The 27,736-nt window shown below is 41.5% G+C and overlaps 1 long non-coding RNA gene across 1 annotated transcript in view; it reads right to left on the bottom strand.

Moving 5' to 3' along the window:
• Positions 1-27,736, bottom strand: part of LOC107514193 — a 136,782-nt gene that overhangs the window by 25,458 nt on the left and 83,588 nt on the right. The window contains exon 2 of the long non-coding RNA XR_001597721.2: positions 3,271-3,354. This is a non-coding gene — a long non-coding RNA (uncharacterized LOC107514193). The remainder of the gene's footprint in view (positions 1-3,270; positions 3,355-27,736) is intronic.

The following is a 27,736-nucleotide window of genomic DNA, read 5'->3' as shown; positions in this document are numbered from 1 at the left end:
AGAAAGAAATTCCTAAGACGGGACTCCTCGGCCATTCTCTTCACGTTGCCTGTCCGTTCACGGCAAGGGCCAAACAATACCTTTCGTGAGTCACTGACTGTCATTGTCCATGAGTTACTTGGTGGCTGGACTAAATCTGGCATTTGATCCCAAGCTGATGGAAAAAATTTGCACAACCTGGGTCAATGTCTCTGAAGTCGCCCTTTAAAATCACACATCGAAGTCATTATACAGCTGGGAAAAGCTTAACATTACTTGAGAGAGTAGTCAAGGCAGAGTCCCTGGCACAAAATTGGCAACCAAACAAAATCAGTGGAAAGATTCAATAAATATGTGTCTACCTACCAACAATAATTAATTAATTAATACAACATTGCTATTATAGTGTGGTCGTTGAAATTCTTATTCATCCAGTATTTATTTACTTTCTTCCCTGTCCTACTGTAGGTGGGATTTGCTGTGCCCCACGGATGCTGGGGTCTCTGTGGGACTTGCTTTGACCGATGGAATGCTACAGAGGCCTCAGATGTGCTTTTGTCTTCTGACTGAGCTTGGTGCTCCAGTGACCTGAAAAGAACACAGCCCAGCTATGGCTTCTGGGCCTTGGCCCTGGAATAAACACACACAGAACAGAACCAAACCCAACCAGCCTCCTGGAGCCCAGCCCGGTCGAACCACAGCGTGAGCGGAGCTGCCCAGCCAAGCCCAGGGAAATGCAATCGACATGCAGGCTCATGGACATAAGAATAAATGAAGTAAGTGTGGGCCATCTGGGGTGGTGTGTCAGGCGGCATCATTGTGATGATAGCTCTCATACATACAACCAGCCTTTCGATGCGAACTATTCAACAGACTCTGCGCTCGGCACTTTAAAGATCTCGCTTCCATCTGATAATAAAACCAATAACAATAACCAACAAAGTTATTTAAGCCTATGTTCCAGATGAGGAGGTGGTGCTTCAGAAGGGTTTGAGGACTGACCAAGGAGATATGACAACCAGGAGCTGAAATATGATTTATATCAATGCCTTTCTGATTCTAAAATCTGTTAGGCCTTGACTATGTATTCTTTTCCATTTTCACTTAAAAGAGGGTCATGAAAGCTCTGTTTGGGACTTCTCAGGGTGATTATGTTGAGGGCCTGGAACCGAACTGCTGCAGCCCCATTTCATTCCAGTCCCAACTCTTACCACAAACGAGTTGTTAAGGGTTTCATCTCAACTTCTGCCAAGCACTGGGCCAATTCGTCTCTTAAAGGTTCACTCCAAGAAGCAACTGATAAAGCATTCTGCTGGGGAGACAGACTGGTACTTTCCCAGATAACTTCCACAGCAAAACGCCATTAAGCCTAGGAGATGCATGTCTTGGCCACGACAAAAAAATGAGGGATAACACTGTCTGGATTGTCGGTGTCACCTCCCAAACTCTTGGAATCATGGAAATTATTATGTAACGAAGTATTCCCAACGTTGAGGGTGGCGAGGGCACCCCAACGAGATACTGTTACTTCAAATTAAGGACAACGCTTTTAAAATTAACTTCTTCGGCGTTTTTGTGTGTGCATTTACGAGTGTCTGAGCACTTCAGAGCCATCTCAGCACTCTGAAGTGCTCAGACACTCCCTCCGAACTCTGACACAAAGAGGACTAGACCAGAGTGATGGGAGAAAGCCTCCCTCCCCTCCCCTACTCCAATGAGGGGCTTTTCTTAATAGCTTCAAGTTGACAGGAAATGGAAGTGCTTTGAATGGTGAGCTGGATATGGCCTCTCTTAAGGGATATTTTTGTCTTCCCCTGAGAACAGGAAGGAGGTGGGCAACAGAAGATAGAGACTGGTGCCTGGCTAGGATGCAACATCCCAAAAGGGTAGCACCTGTAATGCTAATTGTAGGGTTTTTCTCAAATCACATTTAGCTTCTGCACAGTAGGCAGGGAGCTGGACAGAACTTAAGCAGGGTTTTATCATGCACGCGAGACAAATAAAGAGCGGGAAAAGGAGCTGAGTTAATAATCTTTCTGGCAAGTTTATGATGTGGAAGAATTAACCCAACACTTTCTAAGCCTTTTGCAAATCGCTCTTCCAAAAAATATATTTTTTTCTTTTACTACAGTATTCAGAAAAGATCGAGTTGTACTCTTAGGAGTAGAACTAGCCTAAGGTTAGCTTCATTATGGATAGTAAGCATGTGTATAATCGTCGTATTTCACAATGCCTTCGACAGCATGCCGTTGCAGACGGCATGGAATAAATCTTATGTTAAACTGATGATTATCCGGTTAGATCAGGCAAGAAAGTATGTCTTATAACAATAACCTTTACAGATGTGCTAATAAATAGGAAACCACAGTAACTGAACAAACTCTTCTATCAATCTTCATAAATCACAAAGGTTAAAAGCAAATATACTCAAACCTCCCTCTTCCAGCCTCATCTCCACAGGCAGCTCTCTCTCGCTACCAAGGATATTTCTTTGGAATAAACTATGTTTGAGTTTCCTTCCTTTTTCATTCTTTCCTTCCTTCCTTCCTTCCTTCTTTCCTTCCTTCCTTTCTATTCAGACTTAACACTAAAAAAGAAAGAGAAATCCCAATGTGCACACTCTAGCTGTTCATGTGTACTGAATCCACTACCTTCCCTCGGCTCTCCAGAGTGTTATCTGATTATATCACTTCAGAACTTGGAGGGTTACCATGGTAACAGTTTTCCAACCTTTTCCTTTGCAAAGAATCCCTCCTGCCCTGTGAGAAATCACCTACCAAGTAGCCTTCCATCTGCCTTTGTTCTGCTCTGCCTCGGCCTTCACCCATTAACTGCCCTCAGACTTGGGTCGAGAATGTTATCAATGACCTATGAAGTAGAACAGCATCCAGAGTAGCTGATTCTGGGCTGGGCGGAAGCCCACTCTCCTCCATCCCTCTGCCCGCCCCTCCCTTGCCTGCCCCTGCAGTATGTGGACTGAGTTCAGAGGGAGGGGGCGCAGCAAAGTCTCTTCACAGAATGCCTGGATTTTTTTAACTGCTGCTCAGATGCTAAAGAACAAAGTCCCTGTCCTAGAATGTGATAGATTCTCTGCACCGTGGGAAGGAATTTCCCTCTTTATTGGTTTGTAAAGGTAAATGTAGCAAACCCAACCACCTACCACTAAACAAGAATAGATTTATTACATTTGGTACTTGTTACAGTTGGAATACAATATGTGTATGCCAACGGGAAGGTTGGCCTTGGCCGTGATGCCTGGCTTGGTTAAGGGATGGATGATGTCTCACTTACCCCTCTACTGCTTTCCGACTATCCACGTTCCTTCTTCGCAGCACTGTGGCACAGTTCCTTCCTGGTCCAGCATCTGTCCTCTAGCTGTAATTATGGAAAGAGATTAGAGATTAGTCACTTAATGGTGAGATGATACGTAAATTGAGTCTCTGACATGGAAAGCAATTTCTGTGTATGGCTCACTTCGTGCAAACTTGAGGGCCTGGCATTTATTTCCTGTCTAATCTACTTCTCTCCCACCAGAAGTTAAGGAGAGGATATTAGATTCATCTATAAGTGCTACTCATATATTGAATGAATTACTTTAGGTTTCGCTTACAAACTAAGTAAGCCCCCATGAAACACTGAAAGACAGACACACAGAAGTTCACAGTCCCTATCTATGACCATGGCTGCAGGTTCATTAATACAAACTTGGGCTAACCTGATGGGTCATTAGCAAGTAGACGTATAAGGAAATATACTAAAAAATGAAAAGTCTTCAAAGAACCAGAGCCCAACGTAATATTGATAATGACTGATATTCATTCATGATGACATTGATAAACCCGAATAGCAAGAGAAAGAATGAACGAATGAGCTGAGAGTTTTATAAAAGTCGTTACATCGAGGCAATTTTTCCGTCTCTGTCTGATTTGGACAATGAGATTTAACTAGGGCAGCCTTCACCCCCAGAATGAGGAAAATAAAGAGTGGTAATCACTGTTAGTTACATTATCTGCTTTTCCTAGCTCAGAAAGCTTGGTGAAATACTAAAAATAATTTTTAAAAAAATTAAAAAACACTTTGAGCTCTTAGATTCAAGTGCTTCCCATGGAGAAAATGAATGCTGGGGACACTGCTGGAAGATTCGGTTTAGAGAGAAGGCTTGTGGAGTACTTGCGTGACTGACAGGAAGTGGTTAGCGTACTTCCCCCCTGACACCTCCATCACATTTAGCCTCATTATATTGAGTTGCATGAGGATAAAAGGTTGGCGAGACACTTTAGAAAATTGGGTGGCACATTTGGATTCAAATGTGAGAGTCTTTTTTTTTTTTTCTTTTTAAAGGAGCACAGGTGGAGACATTTCCCAGACTATTCATCCCTTTGTTAACACTGGAAAAACGTATTTGGCTTACATACTGTAAAACCATGGAATGGAAAAATGGAACCACTCTATAATTTGGAGGAACAGATAGCATTGTTTCTTTGTGTCTAAGAAGGGATTGATGAGCATACTCCTTGGGACTTTCTAAGCTCAGGTTGCTTACTCCTTCATAAGAAATAGCTACTTTCTAGAAATGGGGAGAGAAGGTTTGAGGCTAGGTTCATTATCTCGCAGGCCTGGTAAACTGATGGACTCAAAATCTTCAGGTCAGACCCACAAATGTTATTCATGGGTGACAGTACAAAGCAACAAGGGAACAAATCAGGAGGTTCATTCTTTTGTAATATTCTCCTTGACAAAAGAAAAACACAGTTAACAGGGAAAACACAGTGTACATCTTAGGGAATCTTTGTGTTTTTAATGTAAATGGAATTCTTTACATTCAAAACTCTCAGTACATATTATATTATTCAACTGCAGATATAAAAGGAAGACTGCTTGGTGGGGAAAGTTTTCACTTGCAAACCAATTGACCCCGGTTAAACAAGATGTTATCTTAAAGAGAAGTCAGCTAGATATTCCTCCGAAAGATAAGGGCTGGTTTGGAGAACTGCAGCCTGGAACATGCAGCCATGGTGAGCCGAGTGCAAGTCCGCCAGCACACAGACGAGAAAGTTCTTCCGCAGAAGGGAAGAGGAAGTTGGGAGGGCTGTTAACCCCAAAACAGACGCAGGCACGAGAGCGCCCCCTCCAGGCTGAGGTCTTGCTGACTCATTCTTTACAAAGGATGTTTATTGGTACCTTGCAGCCTCCCTTTCCTTCCCTATGGAGGTGGTAATTATCTGAGGCGTTATTTAAGAATGTTATATTTTATTGACTTGAATTTAATTATATTTAAACATACTGTAAGCTCAACAAAGAAGCTGTGAAGTCAACTGCTTTCCAAAAACAAGTTAGAAAGTATAATATAAAAAGATCCTATGACAATAGTAAACTATAAAATACTTAAGAGAAGTCTGAGGAAAATAATCTAGACCTGTGTGAAGAAAATTATAAAGCCCTACCACAGAGCCATACAACAACATTTAGAAAAAGGAGATGCAAATTATATTTCTGGATGGGAATACTCAATATTCAAAGGTATATAGTTATCTCAAATTGATCTATATATTCAATTTAATTCTAATAATAATATCGATGAATTGTTTTATGAAACTTAAGTTAATCTTATATTTTATCTGAAGTAGTCAATGCGAAGAGTTAGCTAAGATATTTTTTAAAAATAAATAAGCTCCCATAATTAATAAAACCATCATAATTATTAGCAAAAGTATAGATAAACTAATTAATAGATAAAGCTACAAATTCCAGAAACAGATCCATGTCTACTTTGAAGCTTAGTATAAGATAAACATAGCAATTTAATTTCAGTTTGAAGATGGAAATTTATTAAATAAATGATGTTAGAACCATCTACTATTCTAATTATTAGATTGGCATAAGACTACATTCTTACCTTGCCATACATTAAATACAGAACAGAATGAAAATCTAAATGTAAAATTTATAAATATAATTTTAAATATAGGAACTTATTTTCTAATGTTGAAAAACGAAGGCCATTTGTACACAATACCTATCCTTGGAAACAACTAAGAAAAGCTGGGCATATTTAATTACATGAATAAAAGATGTCAGAATTAATACTTTAATTTAGCAAGGTTGTAGGATACAAGGCAAAAATACCAAATTCATTCTACAAATACAAACTAGTACCAAACAATTGGAAAATGAAATTTAGAAAATTCATGTGTAATACTGTCAAAAACACAAACCACTTAGGAAAAGTTCACAGAAGATCAGCAGTATCTGTACACTATAAAGAAGAAAATATGGCTGAGAGAAATTAATGAAGGCCAAAAAGTATAGAGATACGGTATGTTCCTGGGCTGGAAAACTGAATATGGTTACACCATCTACTCAAAGAACAAATTTAGAGAACTCAAACTACCTAAATTCACACTAATTCAAAAAGATATATGCACCCCTATATTCACTGCAGCATTATTTGCAATAGCGAAGATATGGAAACAACCTAAGTGTCCATCAATGGATGAATGGATAAAGAAGATGTGCTTTTTATAGACGGTGGAATACCATTCAGCCATAAAGAGGTGAAATTTTACCATTTGGTATAACATGGAGACACCTTGAAGGTATTATTCTCAGCTAAATAAATCAGACAGAAAAGAACAAATACCATATGATTTCACTCATATGTGGAATTTAACACAACCAAAACAAAAGAATGAACAACAACAATAAAAACACCCACGAGGCAGACAACCCTTGGTGGAGGGAGGGGAGAAATAGTAAAGGGGGTCAACTGTATGGTGACAGAGAGAAACTAGACTCTTGTTGGTGAGTACAGTGTGGTACATACAGATGTCAAATTATAATGTTGCACATAGGAAATTTTATATTATACAATGTTATATAATGTTATAACATTCTATGATATTATAAACCAATGCCACACAAAGAGAGAGAGAGAGAGAGAGAGAGAGATAGAGAGAGAGAGAGGGAGAGGGGGAGGGAGGGAGGAAAGGTGGATGGGAAGGAGGGAGGGAGGAAAAGGCATTGTTGCACAAAAAGTGATGAACATTTCTGTTAAAACACCAAATTACAATGATTTGTTAACATAAAAAAAAAGACTATAAAGCTACAGTAATTAAGACAGTGACATAAAGATTCACAAATAGATCAACAAAAACAGACTCTATAACCCAGAAATAGACCAGCAGTCATATGGTCATTTGATTTTTGACAAATGCACCAAAGCAACCAATACAGAAAGGAAATTCTTTTTAGTAAATGGTGGTGGAATACTGATGCCCATAAATATGTTAGCCAAAATTCGCCAAACATAAACAAATTAAAAAACAGGAAGTAATATTCAGCAAGGTGAAATTCAAGCAAACAAGGCATAAAAGGAAAAGAGGAACATTTCAAATTGGTAAAAGGTACATTACACCAAGAAATTAAAACCACAATGAACCATTGATGAAGCAGCAAACCACTTTGCATCAAATCATGTAAATAAAACTATTAGAAATACAATTTGATACAGTTGTCAAATTAAGGTGGAAAAAAATTAAACTTCTCTCTCTAGATTTGACAGATAAACAAATTTAAGTAAGTTAGAAGGTACACTTCCTCTAGACCCAATTACTATGAATTGAAAGCTTATTTACAATTAATTTGTCCTCCACAACTAAAAGACACCCCAATACAACAATGAGCAAAGGACTTGAAGAGACGTTTCTTCCAAGAATATACACAAATGGCCAATAGGTACATGAAAAAAAATTCAACATCATTAGTCAATAGAGAAATGCAAATCAAAACCACAAGATACCACTTCACACCCAGCAGGATAGCTATAATTAAAAACAACAACAACAAACAGTAGGACAAGCCGGATGTGCTGTGACGTGGTTCTCACAGAATGCCTGCCCAGGGTCATCTCTTCCTTTGGCCAGCACCATGGGGGATGCTAAGAATTCCAGCCAGTTAACTAATTTGCACAGTTCTTCTATTTGGAATACATCTACTATGTTATTTTTTTTTCTCCCAAAATCATATAACAATCTATTTGGAGACCGGAGGGAATAGTAGGGGTAAAAGATTGGGGGCTCTCTGTAGGAGATTTTCTAGCTAAGACCTCGACATCAGCCACACAGCTTATCTCCATGCAGGTTCGATATTCTGTGCTATGATGTGTGACTCTGAGATTTACGGATGTATTTTTTTCTCCAGGCCTTTCCTGGCTTCCTTTATAACATATATAATTAGCTATTTCCCTTCCCCATTACATTCTGCATATTATCACCACCATCTGGGTAAATGAGACACGAGAGGCCAACATTAATGAAACAGGATTGGAAAATTTGTCTTTATTAAATAGGAAACAGAACAATTGAGAGGGTCAAGATGGAAAAATAAACAACAGTGTGGAGGAGGCTGATAAAAATCAATTGCCCGGATTTACAAACATGCAGCATTATATAAAAGCACACCATATTCCGCTATTTCAAATCCTTTTTAAAAAGTTTCTACTTCCTTACACTTTCCATCTCAAGTTTTGAATGTGATCCATCAGTTCATTATTTTGGAGTTGGGTGTGTGAATTTCTAAAATTGTATGAGAAGGGCTTACATTTTATGTTGCAGAAAACAGAACTATAGTCTAGTTAACTCGGTTTCTTCTAATTCCACATCAACAGACTACATTATTCACCTTTGAACAGAGTTGCTGTAGAATTTCCATTTTACCTGAGATGAATAGCTTTAGACTACAGACTTGTGATGAGAAAAACTGACTGTTCATGCTTCTCTTCCAGTTTTAATAATGTCTCCAAGCTTCATTGGTGACATGTGTGAATATAAAACATGTTACCTATCAAATATGTTCCCGTAGTGCAGCTGCCAAGGCCACAAAGGTGACCACTTGCCAAGACATAAACGGAGAGAAATACCTTAACTCAGGAGAAATATCCAACTTGATTTCTTCGGTGCCCGGTCCCTGTTCACTTCTTCATCTTGGCTTCAAACTTCAAGCACGCTCAATGAGTAATGTTTTTAATTGGAGGAAAGAGATAATATGTGGATGCACACAAATTAGCAGGAGAGAGAAATTTAATTACAAAGGAGCCGGGATTCTTACTGAGAAATCCTGATGGCAGTGTCCTGAAAGTTTCTACCTCTTGTAAGAGGGATTAAAACTGAAAACTGAAAATATAATGGATGTTCTAAGGCAGGCTTAATTTGGAAAACAGAAAGGTAGATCAACTGCATAATGTAACCTCTATTTAAGTGCTATTTTTGCTCATGAACTAAAGACGTTTTTATAGTCATTTTCTCAAGAACATTCCTTGTGAGGCAACTTCACTAATTGGTTTAAGGAACAAAATGCCAAGATCGGGCTCTGTAACCTAATTCATTGGTCACCGTGTGCAAGCCAGATATTGCGCTAAATGCCACCACATCTGTACATTTGCACCGATTCTCCTTTTATATCAGACACTGAGTTAAGTAGCAGCAATGAAAAGATGAAAAAGACACAGTCTTTTCTGTGAAGACACTCACAGTCTAATGACAAACATGGCGTCAGCCAGGGGGATGAACGTTACAGTGTAGATAGAGTCCAAGCAACGTGGGGTCCCAAGGGAGGGAGTGGACATCTCCAAGAAATCAAAACCACTCTTTTACTGCTACTGAGATGACCAATCATTTTCACCTCGACTGGGGCGACCAACTGGTCTTGGTCTGCTCAGGACTTACCCATTCTTGGCATAGAAAGCCCCAAGTCCCAGGAAACCCCTCTGCTGGGGGCGAACCAGAGAGCTGATCGCCCTGTCTCAAGCTGCCAACCCACCACTGGGGCCGCGGCAGATCTGTTTCATCACTTCATGCTCCTCCACTTCATGTGCGATCGATCCCCTGAAGCTCTCAGATCTTGGACTTCACACGGATGTGCCCCCACCCACCTACGCAGTCCTTTAAAAGAAACGTCACATGTGTGCACATGTGGTTCATGACGTGCAAAGTTCTTTCCCGTGTGTCACCTCACAGAACTTTGCAAGAACCCACGGAATAGGCTGGGGGGGGGGGGCGGGTTATATATATCCTGACCTGACGGATGGTAAACTTATGGCCAAGGCAGAGACGCCTTATTGAAGACAACACAGACAGCATGAGACAGCATTCCGACTTTTCAAGACCGCAGGCTTGGAATCTGGCTCCTGTTCAAAGACACTTACAAGCTGTGTAACTCTGCACAAGTTACATAACCTTTGCTCATCTCCACTCACTCCTCTGAAATTTGGAAAGGTAACCCAGGACTTACGGAACTTAACGAAATCACGTGTGTGTATGATAGATGCTTAGAGAAGGATAGCTTTTAGAATCGTTTGTAATTGAATAATGTTTTGTTTCTCACGGGTAGGAGGAGTGTTTGGGTAAAGGAAGGCTTCCTTGTCAGAAGAGGTGTAAAACCCTCCCAACTAAGCTCAAATGGGAGAATTAGTCAGAATCGATGTGTAATGCAGGATCAAGAATGACAAGAACGAAGGGGAAAGAGATGTGCCAATGTTTGGGATCAGCTTAAAGAGGCTTAAAGAGGACACGAGAAGGGGAAAGATAAATTTGCAGCACCTCAAAGAAAGACAGCCAGGAGCTCTTCTCCTGGCACGGACCATGCCCTGCCACAAGTCCCCATCCCTGACTGACCATTTACACCATTCAAAGGAGTCCATTTCCAGTCTATGGGTGAACTTGGCGAATCACAGAGCGCCTGGAACTGACTACCTAGAACTCCTCTAGGCTTCAAATTGTCATTACTTTTCTGTATAGTAACAGGCCAGTGCCAGTGAAAACTAAACCCTTTTGTTTACAAAGAATTCCTGTAAGCAAGGTGTGTTTACATCACCCCATAATCCTAGTCTACAGAACTGTGGCTAACGTACGAATCATGATCTTCCTGTAGTATTTTTTCAGTTTGCCTAAGTCCATATGTGGATCAATCTTAGTGTGTGTGTACGCACCTGAGGGTTTTTTTGAATAGTCCCATACCTTCTTCCCTCTGGTAAGACCATTGTCTCCTTTCCTTAGAAGAACAGGTCCTTCCCCATACCACCCATGCTGACCAGGGGGGAAGGCCACCAGTCAGAGGACCCCCACGTCCACAGCTACTGCAGATGGGTCCAAAGACGGTCATGTGATGGCCCAATCCGAGTCCTCCCTCAGGAATTGTATAAATGGTTGTAATGAAGAAACTTAATTTTTCCACATGGAATATGTTTATTATATTATAAATAAATTATGAATAGTGTAAACATTATTATAAATATTTTATTAATATTATTTCATGCTAAGATGGAATGATAGTAGCTCAATTCATTTTAAACCCTCATAATAAATTAAATTGTTTTAAAGGGTTTACAATTTTTTTAAAGAAGGGAAGTGTTAAATTGAACTGGACTCCTTTGAATGGCGAAACAGAATTGTCTAAAAAAGAAAAAACAGAGTACTCAAAAAAATATCCAAGCATTTAACAAGAAGGTCATCATAATACCATTATAGTACAATGGCTTTTATGTCCTAAACATCAGTTAAGGTTCCCTGCTGGTCCTGCTGCCAGGAAGACCTACGGCATTTGCTTCATTAGGTACCACAGGCAATTCGTGCTGGCGTGATCAAAGGCAATTTGCATACACAATTTACAGGATATTTTGCAACCTTTCTGATTTAATGATTCAGTAGGAACGACCAAATTATCCTCCCATAGTAACCGTCAAAGATAAATATACAATGATCTATTTTTTCTATCATCATTTTGACCTTAAAGCATACACCTGTGTTACATTATGCTTGAATATAAAAACAAAGGAGCTTGTTCTATCAAGTGTTTTTGTGGGAGTAAAACAATTGTCTCAGAAGAATTTTTTTTTTCTAAATACTTATTTTATTAGAAGGGTTATTGGAGATGAACTGATTTTTAAAAGGTAACAAGGTGTATATTGAGGTCACCGATTTAGTCCGATGTTCTCAAGTAAATACGAAGTCCCCATGTTTTTTCTCTTCTTCCTTTTGTGCTGTTCGAATCAGATGTTAACTCTTTTATTGGAGGACCACATCTGAGGTTCTACTCCATTGTGGAGGCTGCCTTTTTTTCCCTTTATACCATAGAAATAGTATTTTCATCTTCCAGCTGTGCCCAACCTGGGCCAACTTTGCTTCAGGAAAGACATCTTTTAGAAGTGATTGCCTGGTCATAGGCATCTGCTTGTTCTTTCTTGAAAAAAACCATGCCCACCCTGTTTGTAGGTAGTAAGCATGACCCTCACAATTCGGAAATAAGTTTCTAATTTATCATTCGTCCTGTTATCAAGAATATGGAGTCATAAATATCTTCAGAGATGGTGAATGATGATGCTTCAAATACTTTGAATCAAAGAGGATGCTGTACTTTCCTGAGAGCCATCTCTAAATAAGCTGGCAAAGAATGCATCACAGATCTCTGGTCCTTTGCTCAGGGTGATGTCATTCTGGTTGGACTGAGTGACTGGCAGGGTTATGAAAGAGACTTCTGTGGTCCTTGTCTAGTTAATGTCTGTATCGGTTTCCTGGGTCTGCCCTAACAAATTAACACACATTTGGTGGCTTTAAGCAACAGAAATGCTCCCACAGTTCTGAAGGTCAGAAGTCTAAAATCAAAGTGTCAGTAAGGCCACATACTCTCTGATGGCCTTAGGGGAGAATCTATTCTTTGCCTCTTCAAGCGTCTGGTGGCTTCAGGCCCTCGTTGGCTCGTGGCTGCATCACACCGGTCTCTGCCTGTGTCTTCACATGGCCACCTTCTTTCCTCTTCTGTTGCATTTCTCCCCCTATCTGTCTCTCATAAGGACACTTATCTTTGGATTTAAAGCTCACCTGGATAATTCTCAGCGATTTCATCTTGAGACCCTTAACTTAATTATGTACGTAAAGACCCTTTTACCAAATAAGTTTGCATGTACGAGTTCTGGGTAGATCTATTTTTGGGGTGCCACCATCTGACCCGCTACAATGCCTGATGATGTTTCATTTTAAAATATATATATTGTGAATTGACCTAGGTCAATGAGGTTATTCACCATAATTAGGTTCTTTTTGGCAGTCTCTGGTAACGTCCAGGGTTGGGCACATTTCTTCACTACCAGGTGTGTGTTACAAGGGAAGCAAGTCCCAGACCAAATTCTGGCACAAAAACATGTGTCCCTTTTTCCCTGTAACTGAACGAATCCCTCAGTCACTACCATGGCAGGCTCTTTGCAGGAAAGGCTTGCTCATGGCATATGAAACAAATTTCTAGTGGCAGGATTCTGCTAGGTCTCCAGACTAGGGTCTTCCAAACTGTTGTTTGCATCCCACTAGGCTATTCTGAAATCAAGCAGATTGCCACCAGCAATTTACAAAACAAAATAAAATGGCATTGAATAGCAAAAAAACAGAATACATTACAAGAAGTGGGGGTAAGAAGTACTTTCTATGAAAACTCTTTTCATCATATGTGTATATACTAGATTATGATATAAAATATATTTATTACGAAATAATTTATTCACGTGATCTAAAAGGAACAAGGAATTATGTCCTAAGGGGACCTGGGCACAGGATATGATGGAGTCCTTTGGCCTAAGGCACCCTTTCAACAGGTAGAGGCTGCCTGAGATGCTAGAGTTTCCAAATCCACACACAGAAGGGAGTTTGATCTATATCATTATTTCTAGTCAATCTATGTAACTAAACACCATTCATTTCACCAAGACAAAATCATTTCAAACATCATTCATACTAATCTGAAAACCTTCTGAGAGTCGAAGTCTTATAAAACAGCTTCTCCTTAGAACAGGGGTTTCTTATTCATTCAGTTAAAATACCAACTACCCCTGGAGTGTGTCCCTGTTACCTACCCAACAATAAAGTATCGACAAAACAAATGTACTCTGTACACTGTCTGTGTATGTATACATTTGAAACAGTGTCAAGGTTATTCTTCCCTGCCCCACAGACACGTTAAAAAAATAAATAAGACTGTAAGATAATACGTAGCACAATATTGTGTTACAATGGTTGATATTCGAGGTAAAACAAACCACAAGAAAATCTACCTCTGGAAATCTGACCTGACACCCGAGTCACAAGCAGGGCAAGACTAGAGGATGACAAAGATGCAATCCCAGGTTCTAACGTTTAGTCCTCTCTCAAGCAGTGGTTTCAGATTTCTGCCCTTTGTATGGAACCCTACCCGGTCTCTGAAAAGGATGAGTAGGTCTCCGTCATCCAAAACAGAATAAATATGTCACATAATAAATATTTCGAAGGCAAACACTGAGTGCAGACTCTGGCCTCCAAGCTCTTTTCCACGAGTCCACCATTTGCAGAATCTCTAAATACAGGGAGAGGAATCGCTCTGAGCCTTTACCCAAGACCAAGCCTCAGAGCTGCCTACGTCATTTGCAAGACCCAGTGCAAAATGGAGATGTGGAGCCTCTTGCTCAAAAAGCAGGGGGGAAACCTTATTTCCTGTCTTCTGTGATCTTTCTCTCAACTTCTCAGAGCATTTTTTATTTTCTATTTAATTCTGAGTCCCCTTGCGCCAGGGTTACTTCACGAGGCAGGGCTGACCTTTCACAGGTGTCCAAGGTTATTCTTCCCTGCTGCATAGACACGTTAAAAAAATAAATAAAAAAGACTGTAAGATAATACGTAGCTGTGTGTCTTAACGCACACTTGCTGGAGCCCATCCTCCTCCCCAGCCCTGTCCCCAGGACAGCAACTGCTTCTGAGTGAGGGGCCGGGCAGCAGGCAGCAGAGATCCCTGTCAGGGAGGGAATAGGGGCAGGACTGCTCCTGACCTAGGGCTTTAAGCCTCCGGTGCGTGTTCTATTGTCCCATCGGACTCCACTTACAAACCCTAAATACAGTGATGAAAGTATTTGAAATTTCAAGATGGTACCTGCAGACCACCAATTGCCAAGTGTGGGCCTGACTCTACTGGCCCCATGCTCAGGAAGCCAAGCCTAGTCATATCTGCCAGTTTCCAGGATCTCTGGTTTCTCTTTCCAGCAGCGATGCCCCTGAGACACTGTGGACATGCGAATCCACGATTCTTTCTCACTCCCTCACCAGAGGCAGAGAAAAAAGCAAGTCTATCAACCGAACGATCTTAAAAGTAGCTGAAACATGGGAGAATGACAACTTCACATGTTATGACCCCTACAGTGGAGAACTTGGGACCTAGAATTCTAGCACTGAACTTCAAGTCTACCCTCATACATGTCAGACTGAAACCCTGTGAAATTCTCAGTATTTAACTGCTTTTGTTTTTACCACCTGAAACAGTAAATTTATGGTGAAAATCAAGGCCATTTTCATACCCTTCTGGACATCCTTCTTTTCCTGTTGTATAAACTTTTCTCAAAGTCCTCCCCAGATCTCACACAAGACGTCCTTAATGAGACCACAGGAGGGACACTCCTGTTAGCTGCTGCGGTCACTTGCATGTGACTTTCTTCACTGGAATGTCATTTCCATAAGGTGAGGGTCCACTGCCACCACTGTCAGGAGAAGCAGGTGCAAGGCAGCTGTGCGGATAACCTTTGACTCAGGGGTGGCCTTTGACTCAGGCTGTGACCTTTGACTCCAGTTGGGCAGGTCCCCTTTGAGTTCTTGGCTGCAATTCCTTTTGTGCTCAGGTGACTAAAAATTATCCCGGCGAGTCTTCCCCTTGCTTTGTCTTCCCCTCTCCCTGTGGTCTGGCTGACCCTATAAGGTCACTTAACTATGAACACTGCTTTCCTTGAAGCCTTTTTCTTCCTTCCGTGCAAAAGCTTCTCCTTTTTGCCCTTGCATCCCACCCAAGGAATAATAATCATGGAAGATGAAAGAATTAATCGAGAGCCTCCTGTCTCAGTTCTGGTCACTATCAGTTATAATTTTATTGAATATTATTTTCAATAAAAGTCAAATCATTCCTGAGAGCAAGGATGATGTTGGCTCTCCAAGCATATTTAAATACAAGAGGCTCAGGTCTAGCCTTCTGCACCACAGATGACCACATCTGTCAAATCCAATGGGACACCTTACGACTAAGGTGGGAGAGCAGAGACCCTTAAACTGTCGCTATCTGCCACCCCTCTGTCTTCTTTGAGGTTTACACCGAACCTTAGTCCCCAGAGGTAGAAAAGGGACTCTTAGGACACAGAGATCTAACCCTCCCCTTGGTCCCCTCAGGGCACCTGCTGCTGGAGACAACGTGTCTGTCTGCAACCAGAAGGCAAACTAAATAAATGCGCAGAACACGTGACTCCGGAGAGAGAGCAGAAGGCTCCCTGGTCGCTCTTTGGTTTTTCCGCCTACACAGCCTCCCCTGGGCCAGCCACCGCTTTCTGAAAGGCTGACAGCTCTTCACTACCACGGCTGTTTGCTAAGCTCACTCTGCTCCCCGCCCCAAACCCCCCGTAATTGTGATCCACCAGCACTGCCACCCCCACCTTCTCAAAAGAACAGTTGGAAAGATCCATTTGGATGAAATGGCTTGATTACAACAGGGAGACAATTGGTTGAATAAAGTCAATTATCTTTCCAGTGACAGGTGCCCACTTTGAAGTCCAGGCACCTGCAGGTATAATCACTGAGGCTGACGTTTCCAGGGCCTTGTTAAAAAGGGAATAATAGAATGCCGGGCCTGGATTTTTTTGGTTGTTGTTGTTGTTTTTTTTGTTTTTTTTTTTTTTAAAGCAGGGCAGAAGGATGACAGTTATCTGCAGCTGTTGGGTCATTACCTTCCTATTAGCTGAAAGAACGGTGAGCTGGGCCCCCGCCCTTGGCAGCTTGCCGCCGGCCACGGCTGCCTGGCTAGGGCCGTGGGAAGGGTATTCAGCTCTGGGTAGCAGAGCAGGACGGTGCTTCTAGCTTTAAGAGAAGTAACCACCCAAACCTGAAGAGTGTCCAGGTTTAAATATTAAGCAATATGAATGAGGGGAATCAGGACATATCTTATTAAACCAATTAGGGAGACATCATATATGAATTGAAAAAACCGATCTCTTCAGTGGCAGGACGGTATGTCCATGACCCTGTAGTTTCACCTACAGCCTATGTCCTCAGGCTTGTCTTACTCCTGACCCAGTCTCCATCCCTCTGCCAAGTCCCAATACTCTGTTTCTCCACGTTCACCGAAGGGACGCTGCAGTGGTTAGAACAATAGGTGGCTAGAGTATGAGTGGATGGTGACAGCGTGGAAATGTCTGGGGACCCAGGAGTAAAAAGCAAATTTGTTTATTCAACTAAAACATATTATTGAGTTAGTTATGCACAGAGACAAATACGTTATTTGTCCTCTGGGAGTTCATAAGTTAGATCAGAAGTCAAAAACTTGTAATGCTTACAGGACCGGGCAGGTGATGCAAATGTGTATAGCCAGCTGATACAGAAGAGGGACTGGGCGAGTCTGTGGCAAACTCGAGACCCTGTCCTGTCTAAAAGAAGCCACTTCAACGTACTTCCAGCCAAGAGACGTCGTCATGTGGCTGTGTGAGCCCCGTGTTGACAAACCTTCCAGTGGTGCAAGAGCAGTTGGAATCTGGATTTCATATGACACTTCCTGATATTTTTCTTTAAAAAAATGTATCCGCCTACAAAACATTTGCACAGTTTGACTCCAGTCTGTGAGCCACATCCACATTCTAGAATAAGCTGACTTCACATCTTAGAGAAGTTAAAAAAAAAAAAAAAAAAAAAAAAAGGCAGGGCTGGGGAAGTCACCATGATCGTCCTTCTGACTCCTGTTTATGAAGTCTTGCAACATGCCAGGCCCATTCATATCTCATTTATATAGGCTAGATACAATGCGGGTGCTGTTATGTCAATTTTACAAATGAGGAAACAGAGCCTAGCTGATATCTATCAATAAGATTCCAGGCGTTAAACATAAGAAACATTCATATTTGGAAATTAAGGATCGTTTAAGAAAGAGGTTAACTGCAAAGGAATAGGCAAGATTTAGGAAAACCAACAAAACATAATATAGCACCCTGGGGCTCTTCCCACCCCTTCACCCGTAGCTGTAAGGAGACAGCGCTCACACAACCCACAGGGAGCTGCTCTGTGGAGAGGGTTGTTGGTCAACAGCAATGGCCTTTAATGGCGCCCACGGTGATGAAGCAGGGAGAGGACCAGGGGGGGAAATACTGGCCTCACCCTCCTCCCCATCTCTAATGCACTGCCTATCTACCCACTGGTCCCACTAACTTAAGGTCCAAAGGGAAAAGAACTGACATTATGGTTTGAACATCTGTGACCCCTAAAAATCCTATGTTGACATCTTAACGCCCCAAAGTGATGATATTAGGAGGTGAGGCCTTTAGGAGGTAAAGAGGTCACGAGCCTTTCGAGAAGAACCCCAGAGAGTTCTCTCTCTTTCTCTCTCTACCATGCAAAGATACAAGGAGAAACCAGCTGTCAACAACCCCGAAGAGAGTTCTCACCAGAACCTGACCATGCCGGCACCTTGATCTTGGACTTTTAACCTTCGGAACTGAAAAGAAATGCATGCTTGCCGTTTAAGCCACCCAGTCTATGGTGATTTGTCGCAGCATCCAAAATTAAGACAGAAGCTTTGGACACAGCTTATTAACAGCTCGCCTCCTGGGGCACAGGGCAGGAGAGAGAAGGGCAGAGAGTGAATCACAGCCCATCACTTGGCTACGATTCCAAAGCTAGGGAGTGTGAACAGTTTTATCTGGCACTGCTGTGTTTATTTTTCCTACTAGACCAAATTGTCCCCTCAGTCCCTACAATCAAAGACCATGTCAGGTTCTCTATCTAGACCATAGTCTTATGCTTAAACCAAACTAGTAACTCAATTTAAACTAGTTCGTTAAAGCTCATAATGAGGTTGTGAAGCATAAGATTTAAGATCCCAAAGGTTCTCATATCAAATAGCACTGGGTTTGAATTCGAAATCTACTTCTTATTAGTAGTTTGACTTTTCAGAAGTCAATTAGTCTTATCATCAGTTTCCTGCCATTTACAATGAGGATCATTGTACCAAACACACAGAATTTTACATATAATGAAATTATATACGTAAATCACTTAGTACAATGCCTAACCCTTAAGGACAATTCAAAAAATGGCTGTCACAATTATTACGTAGTTAATATTATTGAAAAGACAACAGCTTTTTTTCAATAAGATGCTTAGCTTACACTCTTATTAAAGATCCACATAGTATGTTCCTCTATTGTGCTTTTCACCTGGAAGCTAATTTTTCTTTGTTTTTCTTTTTTTCTTTTTCTTTTTCTTTTTTTTTTTTTTTTTTTTTTTTTTTTTTTTTGGAGCCAGGGGTCGGGGGTGGTGACTGGCCTTAAAAAAGAAAGGAAATCCTGCAAAATGTGTCAACATAGATGAACCTTGAGGACATTTTGCTAAGTGTAATAAACCAGTCACAGGAAGGCAAATCCTGCATGATTCCACTTGGTTGAGTTACCTAAACTAGTCAAACTCTAGTCCCAGATTCGGTGGAATAATGTTTTCTATGGGCTAAGAAAAACAACCAAACTAAAGCAACCATATAAGAATAAGGACGAGATAAAGACATTTTCAGAAAAAAAAATAAAAGCCAAGAGAATTTACCAACAACTCCTATACTAAAAGGACTTTTTAAAGCATGTATTTCAGGAAGAAGGAATTCCCAGAACAAACTCCTGAGCGGCAAGAAGAAACGATGAGCAAAGAAATGTATACATAATTTAATCTAAACAAATGCTGTGTAAAACACACACACGAATAAATAAAATAGTATAACTCATGTAAGTGAAGAATACAATGGTGGCTGCCAGGGGCTGGGAGAAGGAGAAAGTGGAGATTTGCTAACCAAAGTTACAAAATTCTGGTTATGCAAGATGAGCTCTGATGGACAACACTGTGTTTACAGGTGACAATACTGTATTGCACACCTAAAAGCCTATTAAGAGAGTAGATCTCATGTGATGTGTCCTTACCCTATTTTAAAGGAAAAAAATAAAAAAAAGAAAAGTGGGATGCCGCTGTCAAAAAAGGCTCCTGGTGAGGCTTCCCCTCTGTTCTGTGTTCAAGCTGCACTGCTTGTGGCATCTTATTTAAATAGATATAGTCTTATTAGACTACATCCAGGCAATTATGAGTAGCTTGGCGAGAGGATCTGAAATCGTACCATGGAAGTAATCATGAAAAAAAAGAAAACTGGCTTCATTCAGACCGGAGAAGACATTTGGTGAGGCATGCTGCCTTCAGGTCCTTGAGGAGGACAGGGACTAGCTTGTCAGCTGCAGGATCTGGACCAATTCTGTTAACGTCTTCCAAAGGCTGAATGGGTTTCCATAAGGAATATGAATGTGCATCTCAGAGGAGAACAGCGGTTCTGCCTGAATCTTATCCAAGAAAACTCATTTTGAGAAAGCTGCTCGTTGGGCAGAGATGAGCATTCCCATGGTGTTGTAGATTTAAAGCGTGAAGAGGAAGCTTATAATAAGACCCTTGGCACCCCTAAGGCCTGATGACCCTACAGGTTCACAGGCTGGCTTTGAGGGTCCCAAGGGCCACGGTGAATTTCCAAAATGCGCAAAAAATGGCTACAAACATAGTCCATGCCATAGACTGCCAGTCTAAATAGAAAGTTGTGTAGCTCCCCTTCTGCGTTTGCTTGAGCCCGTGTTACTTTTCAGAATCAGAAAATGTAATTCTGGAAGAGGTCAGGATTGGGAAGCAAAAAATTTCTATTACCTCTTCTCCAACGGCTCCCAGTAGGCAGATTGCTTCCCTCTATTCATATACTAGCAATTTTTTTCTTCTCTTAGTATATTTAAAGCAGAATCACATTAAGAAAAAATTATTTTCTAAGACATCGTATTAATATCTGAATGTTTGATCAACTGACATCTGAAAAATCTTTAGACTTCACATATCATCTGTCAGAAATTTTTACTGCGTTCCATGGGTACAGTGCTGGGCCAGAAGAGCAGCTACTTGCTCAGACACTCACTGTTAGTGATTCTGAGGTCATATTCTCTACCACAGAGACCCAAAAGATGTGATGAGGCCTGACGGCTGCCCTAAGAGCATAAGAAAACAGAGTCTTCTCAGGAAATTAGATGCTTTGGTAGCACGTACACACAACATACACACACACACACACACACACACACACACACACACACACACACACACAGTGTCAGAGTCTAAATCTGAGCATTAGTGTATCAACTTTATAATTTTGTGATGGTTATTGATGTTGATCCTGCTAATGCCCTCGTTACTGCAATGGCTTTTGCTTAAGGTTAGGGAGGCTCCCCTAGCGTTGCTGGCGTCTGACAAACTGACGTCGCCAATGCCCATTTGACTCCCAGAAGTGCTGTCTCCGTGACTCTTCTTCTTGGCAGTAACTGAGTTCCGAGGCCATCATGTATGGTGATCGCAAGCGGAGTGCCCTGGTCTGACGGCAGAGCGCTAAAGTGATGGGAGAAAGTAAAGCACACCTGGAAATTAGCATATTCCATCTTTTAGAGCCAGAAGCCAGGAGCCTAAAGCTCCAAAGTCGAGTGTGAGGGTTCAAGTCCAGCTCTTTCTCATCCAATATTTCACAGCCTAGGATAGTTGGAGATGGCGGTGGTTTTCATTGTTCGAAACAAACACATCTGACATTTCATAGCCTGGGATGGTTGGAGGGAGAAATTCGAAATATCTGGGGGATGGATAATTTAGGAAACAGAGCAACAAAACTGGAACAAATACAATACTGTGTGTGAAGGATTACTTTTTAAAATATTGTTCTGAAACTTGGAGGAATTACATCACACAGAAGGTGAAATAACGCAGTTCGCACAAGCAGTCCTTTGGCCTCTGTCACATGTGGGCCTGGGGGTATGTCCACTGTGCGGTGGAGACTTTGTCAGGAGATGTAGAGAGAATAAAACGTAATCAAATCCTCTTAGGAGAACCGACTAGTGGAAAAGTCAGAGCACAACAGTAAAACTAATAACACAATAAGTGTGAGGCACAAAGAGTCGATGCTTTATCCCCCACAGAGAGTCCACCTCACCCTTTAATAATCCAAAAGAGCTAGAAGCCATGGTCATCCAGGCGACTTCCACCCACTGTCCTCTCCTCTCCATCGCTGGGGCTCAGGCTTGCACTGAGGTCTTTGGCCTTCCCAGACCCCAGTGCTTTCACTGCACCTCTTAAAAAAGCCTTATGGACTTCATCTGCTTCTCAGAGGACTCAGACTAGCACCATCCTTCTACGCATTTCCAGTTTGACGTTCCGTCCCCCGTCTCGACCCCTGTCTCTCACGCATCATTAGCCCTTCTTCCCCAACTAGAGACCCTGAGCTCCAACCACAGCGTCCATCATGGCCACGCCCTGCCCTGACCCTCCGAGGGGGCTTTACCGCTTCCTCTGAAGTCAAAATAATGGAGTCTATTTAACCTTAGGCTACTCACTACTTGACTCCTTAGCAGCTCAAAGTCTGCTGATACTGAGACCACTCTAAGACGTCACACAGACTCTGGACGCCTTTCCAAAGGGGGTGTCTGTACCGCTCTCAGCCCTGGAAGCAGCACTGGAACAAATACCTAGTGTCTAATAAGAACTATTCCATAGGCGACACCACTCGTCTTTGCACACGAGAATAAATGCATACATGACAGGTGTCCTGGGCGAAATAGTCCCCAAGCACTTGGGTTTGGAGAGGGGGAATTATCATTAATATGGATTGACTGATCTGAACTCAGAAGAAGCACCCCCAAACTTCCCGGCTAGGAAGATGAAGAAACCACAATTGCAGTCTTCGAAGTCCAGCTTCCACATTTTTTTAGGCTTTCAGAGCCTGCCGTTCTATCACAGACACTAACTTTGGAACAAGGCAGTTACTGACAGCCAGATCCATCTCCCACACACAGGACGTGGTCAACTAACTAGACTGGGCCATTTCTACCCTTTCTGGAATTCATACCTTGCTTTCAAGTACATTTTAGAAGAAACACTTAAAGTCGTTCCCATTACAAAAATTTAATAAAATTTAATAAAAATTTTAAAAGTTTTCTCTTTATCTGCCATGATCGAAAACTTTAAAGGAAAATGAAGTAAGCAGTAAGATGTCCTTCAGCAGGTGAATGGATAAATCCGAGGACATTCAGATAGATAATGGAATATCACTCAGCACTAAAAAGAAATTAACTGTTTAAGCCATGAAAAAACATGGAGGAAACTTAAGCGCGCATCAGTAATTGAAGGAAGCCCATCTGAAAAGGCTATATACTTTGTGATTCCAACTATATGGCATTCTGGAAAAGACAAAACTTCGGGAGAGTAAAAGGATCAGAGGTTGCCAGGGGTTGAGGAGGAGTAAGCAATGAATAGCTGGAGTGCGGAGAATTTTTAGAGGAGTGAAAATACCCTGCCTGACACCATAATGATGAATACATGTTGTCATACATTTGTCCAAACCCACAGGATGTACATCAAGAGTAAACTCTAGACTTTGAGTGATAATGATGTGTTAATACAGGTGCGTCAACCATAATAAATGTATTCCCTTTTGGGGGGATGTTGATAATGGATGAGATTATGTGTATATGGGGGCAGGGGTATTTGGAAATCTCTGTATCTTTGGCTCAGTTTTGTTATGAACTTAAAATTTCTCTAAAAAACAAAGCCTGTTTTGTTTTTGTTTTTGTTTTTGTTTTTTTAAAAAAGCTATCAAGTAACGTGTTTAAGTTGGACACTCCTGGTAACCACAGTGTCTCTGATTCCTTGAAAAGTGTACCCATCCCACAGTGTAATGACAGGGAATGCTATAATGGACTGGCTGAGAGTCCCCTTGAGTTTGGCCAAATCAAAGCATTCAAAGAAAGGACTTACTGCTGTTAGGAGCCTAGAGGGAAAAGCTAGCTCTCTGCCACTAAGCCCAGGAAATCGAGGCATTTAAAACTCTTCAAGCAGAACCTGAAAAATGGGATGCCCAGTCTCACTGCATGTGGGGTAGAGTGGAGTGGTCCCTCAGAGTAACAAGCCTGCTGTTATTAATGCCCCAGACCGAAAAGTCAAGTAGTCCAGGACACGGGACTTGAACTGTTACAGGTGGCCTTGCAGCTAGACACTCCAGCACAGAATGTTTTTAGGAGGTGTCAAGAATCAAAGAAAGGAGACATCGTGTTCTACAGGGAGTAATATAATACAAAAGAAGATCCTTAACTCACAGTGACCTCCAGGTCGATGAGTCGCATACCCCTACATAAGAAGGCACCAGATTTTCGGGGGGGAGGGGATGTGTCCCTTTCGTCCTGGTCATCTGGACAAGACAACTACATTTCAGCAGTGACATCATAAGATTGCAACTGTCACAATGGCAATGGAAAGTGGAGTCTGTGAAGTATTGATCAACTGCTCCAATTTTCTCTCTACGAAGTAATTGTATCTAGGATTGATGTACTGGACCATGGAGGCCCTGAGAGCCTTGAGATTTTCACAGAAGGAGATGAAATCATAGAGGTTGAAAAAGATATTTTCCCCAAAGTGATAGGAGGCTTAAGTCATTAGATGAATAAAAAGATATTCTCTTATCCCGAAGACTATGTCAGTTGAGGTAGAACATATCAGTTACAGAGTTATTTAGGTGTTTGTTGATCTCTTAAACTAGAAATTAAGTTACTAGAAAGTAGGAACCTTTCAAAATAAACAGTGATATTTACTCATCACTGTGTATTTTAGAATATATTATGATTCTTTACAACAGAGGTCATAAAACTTATTCTATAAAAGGCCAGACAGTAAATATTTTAGTCTTTGTGGGGTATATCTCCTAAACTCTTAATGTATTGCAAAAGCAGCCATAGATAATAGAGTATGGCTGTATTCCAATAAAACTTTATTTACAAAAACAAGTGGTGGTCTAAAGAACCATAGTTTGCTGACCCTGTTTTACAACATAGAGTGGTTAAAAAAAAAAAAAGAAAGAAAGAAAAAACATGCGTTTTAAGGCAACACAACCCTCATTTCAGATCTAGCTCTGCCTCTGGCATAACTTTTCAATCACAGATTTCTTTTCTGAAAAATGGGATATAATAACATATTACACAGACAAATACAAATAAGTATGAGAGACCTTGAGGATATTTTGGACATTAGAAAATACTCAGTAGATGTGTTTCCCTAATCAGTCCCACTATAAATTCTATAGGTGCAGAATTTAAATTTGAAGATTTTTTGCTTTTGAACGTCTCTTAACCAATCTCTCCTACAGAGCTCTTCACGATCTCTTCTGAGGTCACATTTGTCATTGATCTCGGCAGAAAGTCCACGCAGCCAGAAAGCTCAAATGGAATTCAGGTTGTAATTCCAATTGATATATGTTGATTTAAACCTCGAAGGCCACTTCAATAACTTGTACAGTTGAAAGGAACAAGGGAAATAGAGCCTTCAGACTCACTATGTGATTAGCCTTCAACACAGAAAGAGCATAATAAATGTGCGTTTTCTACACTCTTTTGATGGTGAAATTTTTTGAAAAAATAAGGAGAATCTACTATTGCCAGGGGATGCTTGGGGAGATTGTGATCAATTAGATTAACATGCCAACAAATCATCCTCTGACGAAGTCCCTAACGATAGCATTTATAGCCGTGTGTGTTGGAGATGAAAGTATACGTGAAGAACGGGAATACGTTCTTGTTTGCTGGGAATGCAAGCGAAGGGCTTGGTTTCTCCATTCCCTTAGTGGGGCTTTGCTTCAAGTATTGTGCTATAACAGGCATAAACACATAAGCAGGGCAAGACTGTTGAATTTATTTCTAGTAAAAACGGCCAGAATTATGAGCTCTGCCATTCCATTGTTCAGTTAATCTGGAATATGGGTAGCTGGAAAATCTGGAAGGATAACATCTAATGCCCCCTGGCCTTTGCAGTGTAAGGGGTGACCGGGAGACCCAGGTGGGGGGCTTCTCCTCTCCGATGCTCTGAGCGTGAGCTGGACTGGATGTTTCGCAAATTGCTCCTTTCTCCAGGAATTTCTTTCTGTATTTCAACTTCTCCCACTAACTAAGAATGATTGGAACATTTGCAAATTTATATTTGAAAATAATATCGGGGGAGGGAGGTCAAAAAATCTGGATCAAGAGGTTACCCCAGGGAGGTCACATGGCAGGGCACTGAAAGTGTGGCTCTGGTGAATTCTGGCTATGGATGGCCAGCGCAGGGGCCCGGAGTGAGCTGCAAACTTCTCTGAGTCTCTCTTCCCTCATTTAGAAAATGGAAAAATAATAACTACTCTCCAGGCAGCAGGAATTAAATGACAATGAATATAAAGCACAGAGCATAACATCAGACACACATGACTGATAAACAGCATCTATTATTATTTACATTATCTTTTGCATTTACCCGAATCAATGAGTTACACTTTTCTGGATAAAATAAGTTAGCCGAGGAAGTGGAACTGCTAAGAAAACGATCGCTAAGAAGAATTTCAATAAAAAGAGATCCGCACCAGAGTGCCTAACAGCGTGCAATTATGTGATAAATATCAGTTAATTTGGTTTGACAAAACCATCATTCTTATGCTCTGCAGATTCCAAATTAGCCATGGATATTTTTCCAACTATTTTAATCAGAACCAGATGGAAGAAGAAACGGAGGCAACAAATCTAAGAATCTAGTTTACATTGATCCCCAGAGGATAGACAGAGGAAATAATAGGTCTTTTCAATCTTTAGTTCCAGTGACTCTTATAGGAGGAGCAAGGTTGCCGGGACAAATGGGGCTGCTTTGCCTGCCTGGGCACAGGATAATTTGATACAAACACTCTTTCCAACAACAGAAGTTAGGGCCGTGAGTCAGCACACCAGGCGGGCAACAGACTAAAAAAAGTCTCTGTGTGCCTTTCTGGACTGGGGACTGAGAGCTGCCTGTTCTATCTGGTCTCTTCCTTATCATATTACTCCACAATTGCAAGAGGTATCCTGCCGCAACCTTGGCTCACCCCCTGCCAAAGCTGTAACGGCTTCTGCCATGTGCACATGAGAATATCAATGTCAAGACTTTGTTGAGTGCAGCTCTCTTTACATGTGCCTCATAGTGTGTGCAGTGTGCACCTCCCAAGCATGAGCATGGATGTCCAGGCTGGGGACCGGGGTGGCCTCTGTGCGCCTCTCTGGTACTCAGGCAGACAGATCTGGCCCCTTCAGTGACCACCGTCGACATGCAGGCCGAGGAGGTCAACAGGCTCTTACACGTCCTCTTAAATTAAGCATTTTCTCCCTCTTTGGAGTTAGATTTACAGAAGGAAGCAATGCGCAAAAAGAAATTCTAAGCCACACAGGGTGTGGAAAACCACCTGTGATCAAAGGATGCATCCATTTCCATGCACTATCTGGGAAAACATGACCTACAGCCCAGCACACACAGCTGTTCCCCTCTGTTTAAGCAGCTCACACACCCTCCCCAATGAGCAAGGCAGAGCTGAGGAGGGTGCTGCACCCAGAAAAACACATGTGGGACTTGACCTCTCCTTTGAACCCAACTCCAAGCTCAAAGATATCGGCAAGGATGAGGGAAAGCCATGTTCAGCTCATCCACAGGCTTTCCGGAAGCTAGTGGTTTTAGTTTAGTTTCATTTTATTCTTTATTAACTCCACCATATTCATTTTTCCCCCTTGATTCTAAGCTAATTTATGCTAGTGTAGAAATGGTTTAGTACAGTACACAAAAGCATGGAAGCATGAGCAGTGAGTACTGTG

The sequence above is a fragment of the Rousettus aegyptiacus genome, unplaced genomic scaffold (assembly GCF_014176215.1).
Source record: "Rousettus aegyptiacus isolate mRouAeg1 unplaced genomic scaffold, mRouAeg1.p scaffold_m13_p_14, whole genome shotgun sequence".
Taxonomy (NCBI): Eukaryota; Metazoa; Chordata; class Mammalia; order Chiroptera; family Pteropodidae; genus Rousettus; species Rousettus aegyptiacus.
This window is presented reverse-complemented; position numbering and strand designations above follow the sequence as displayed.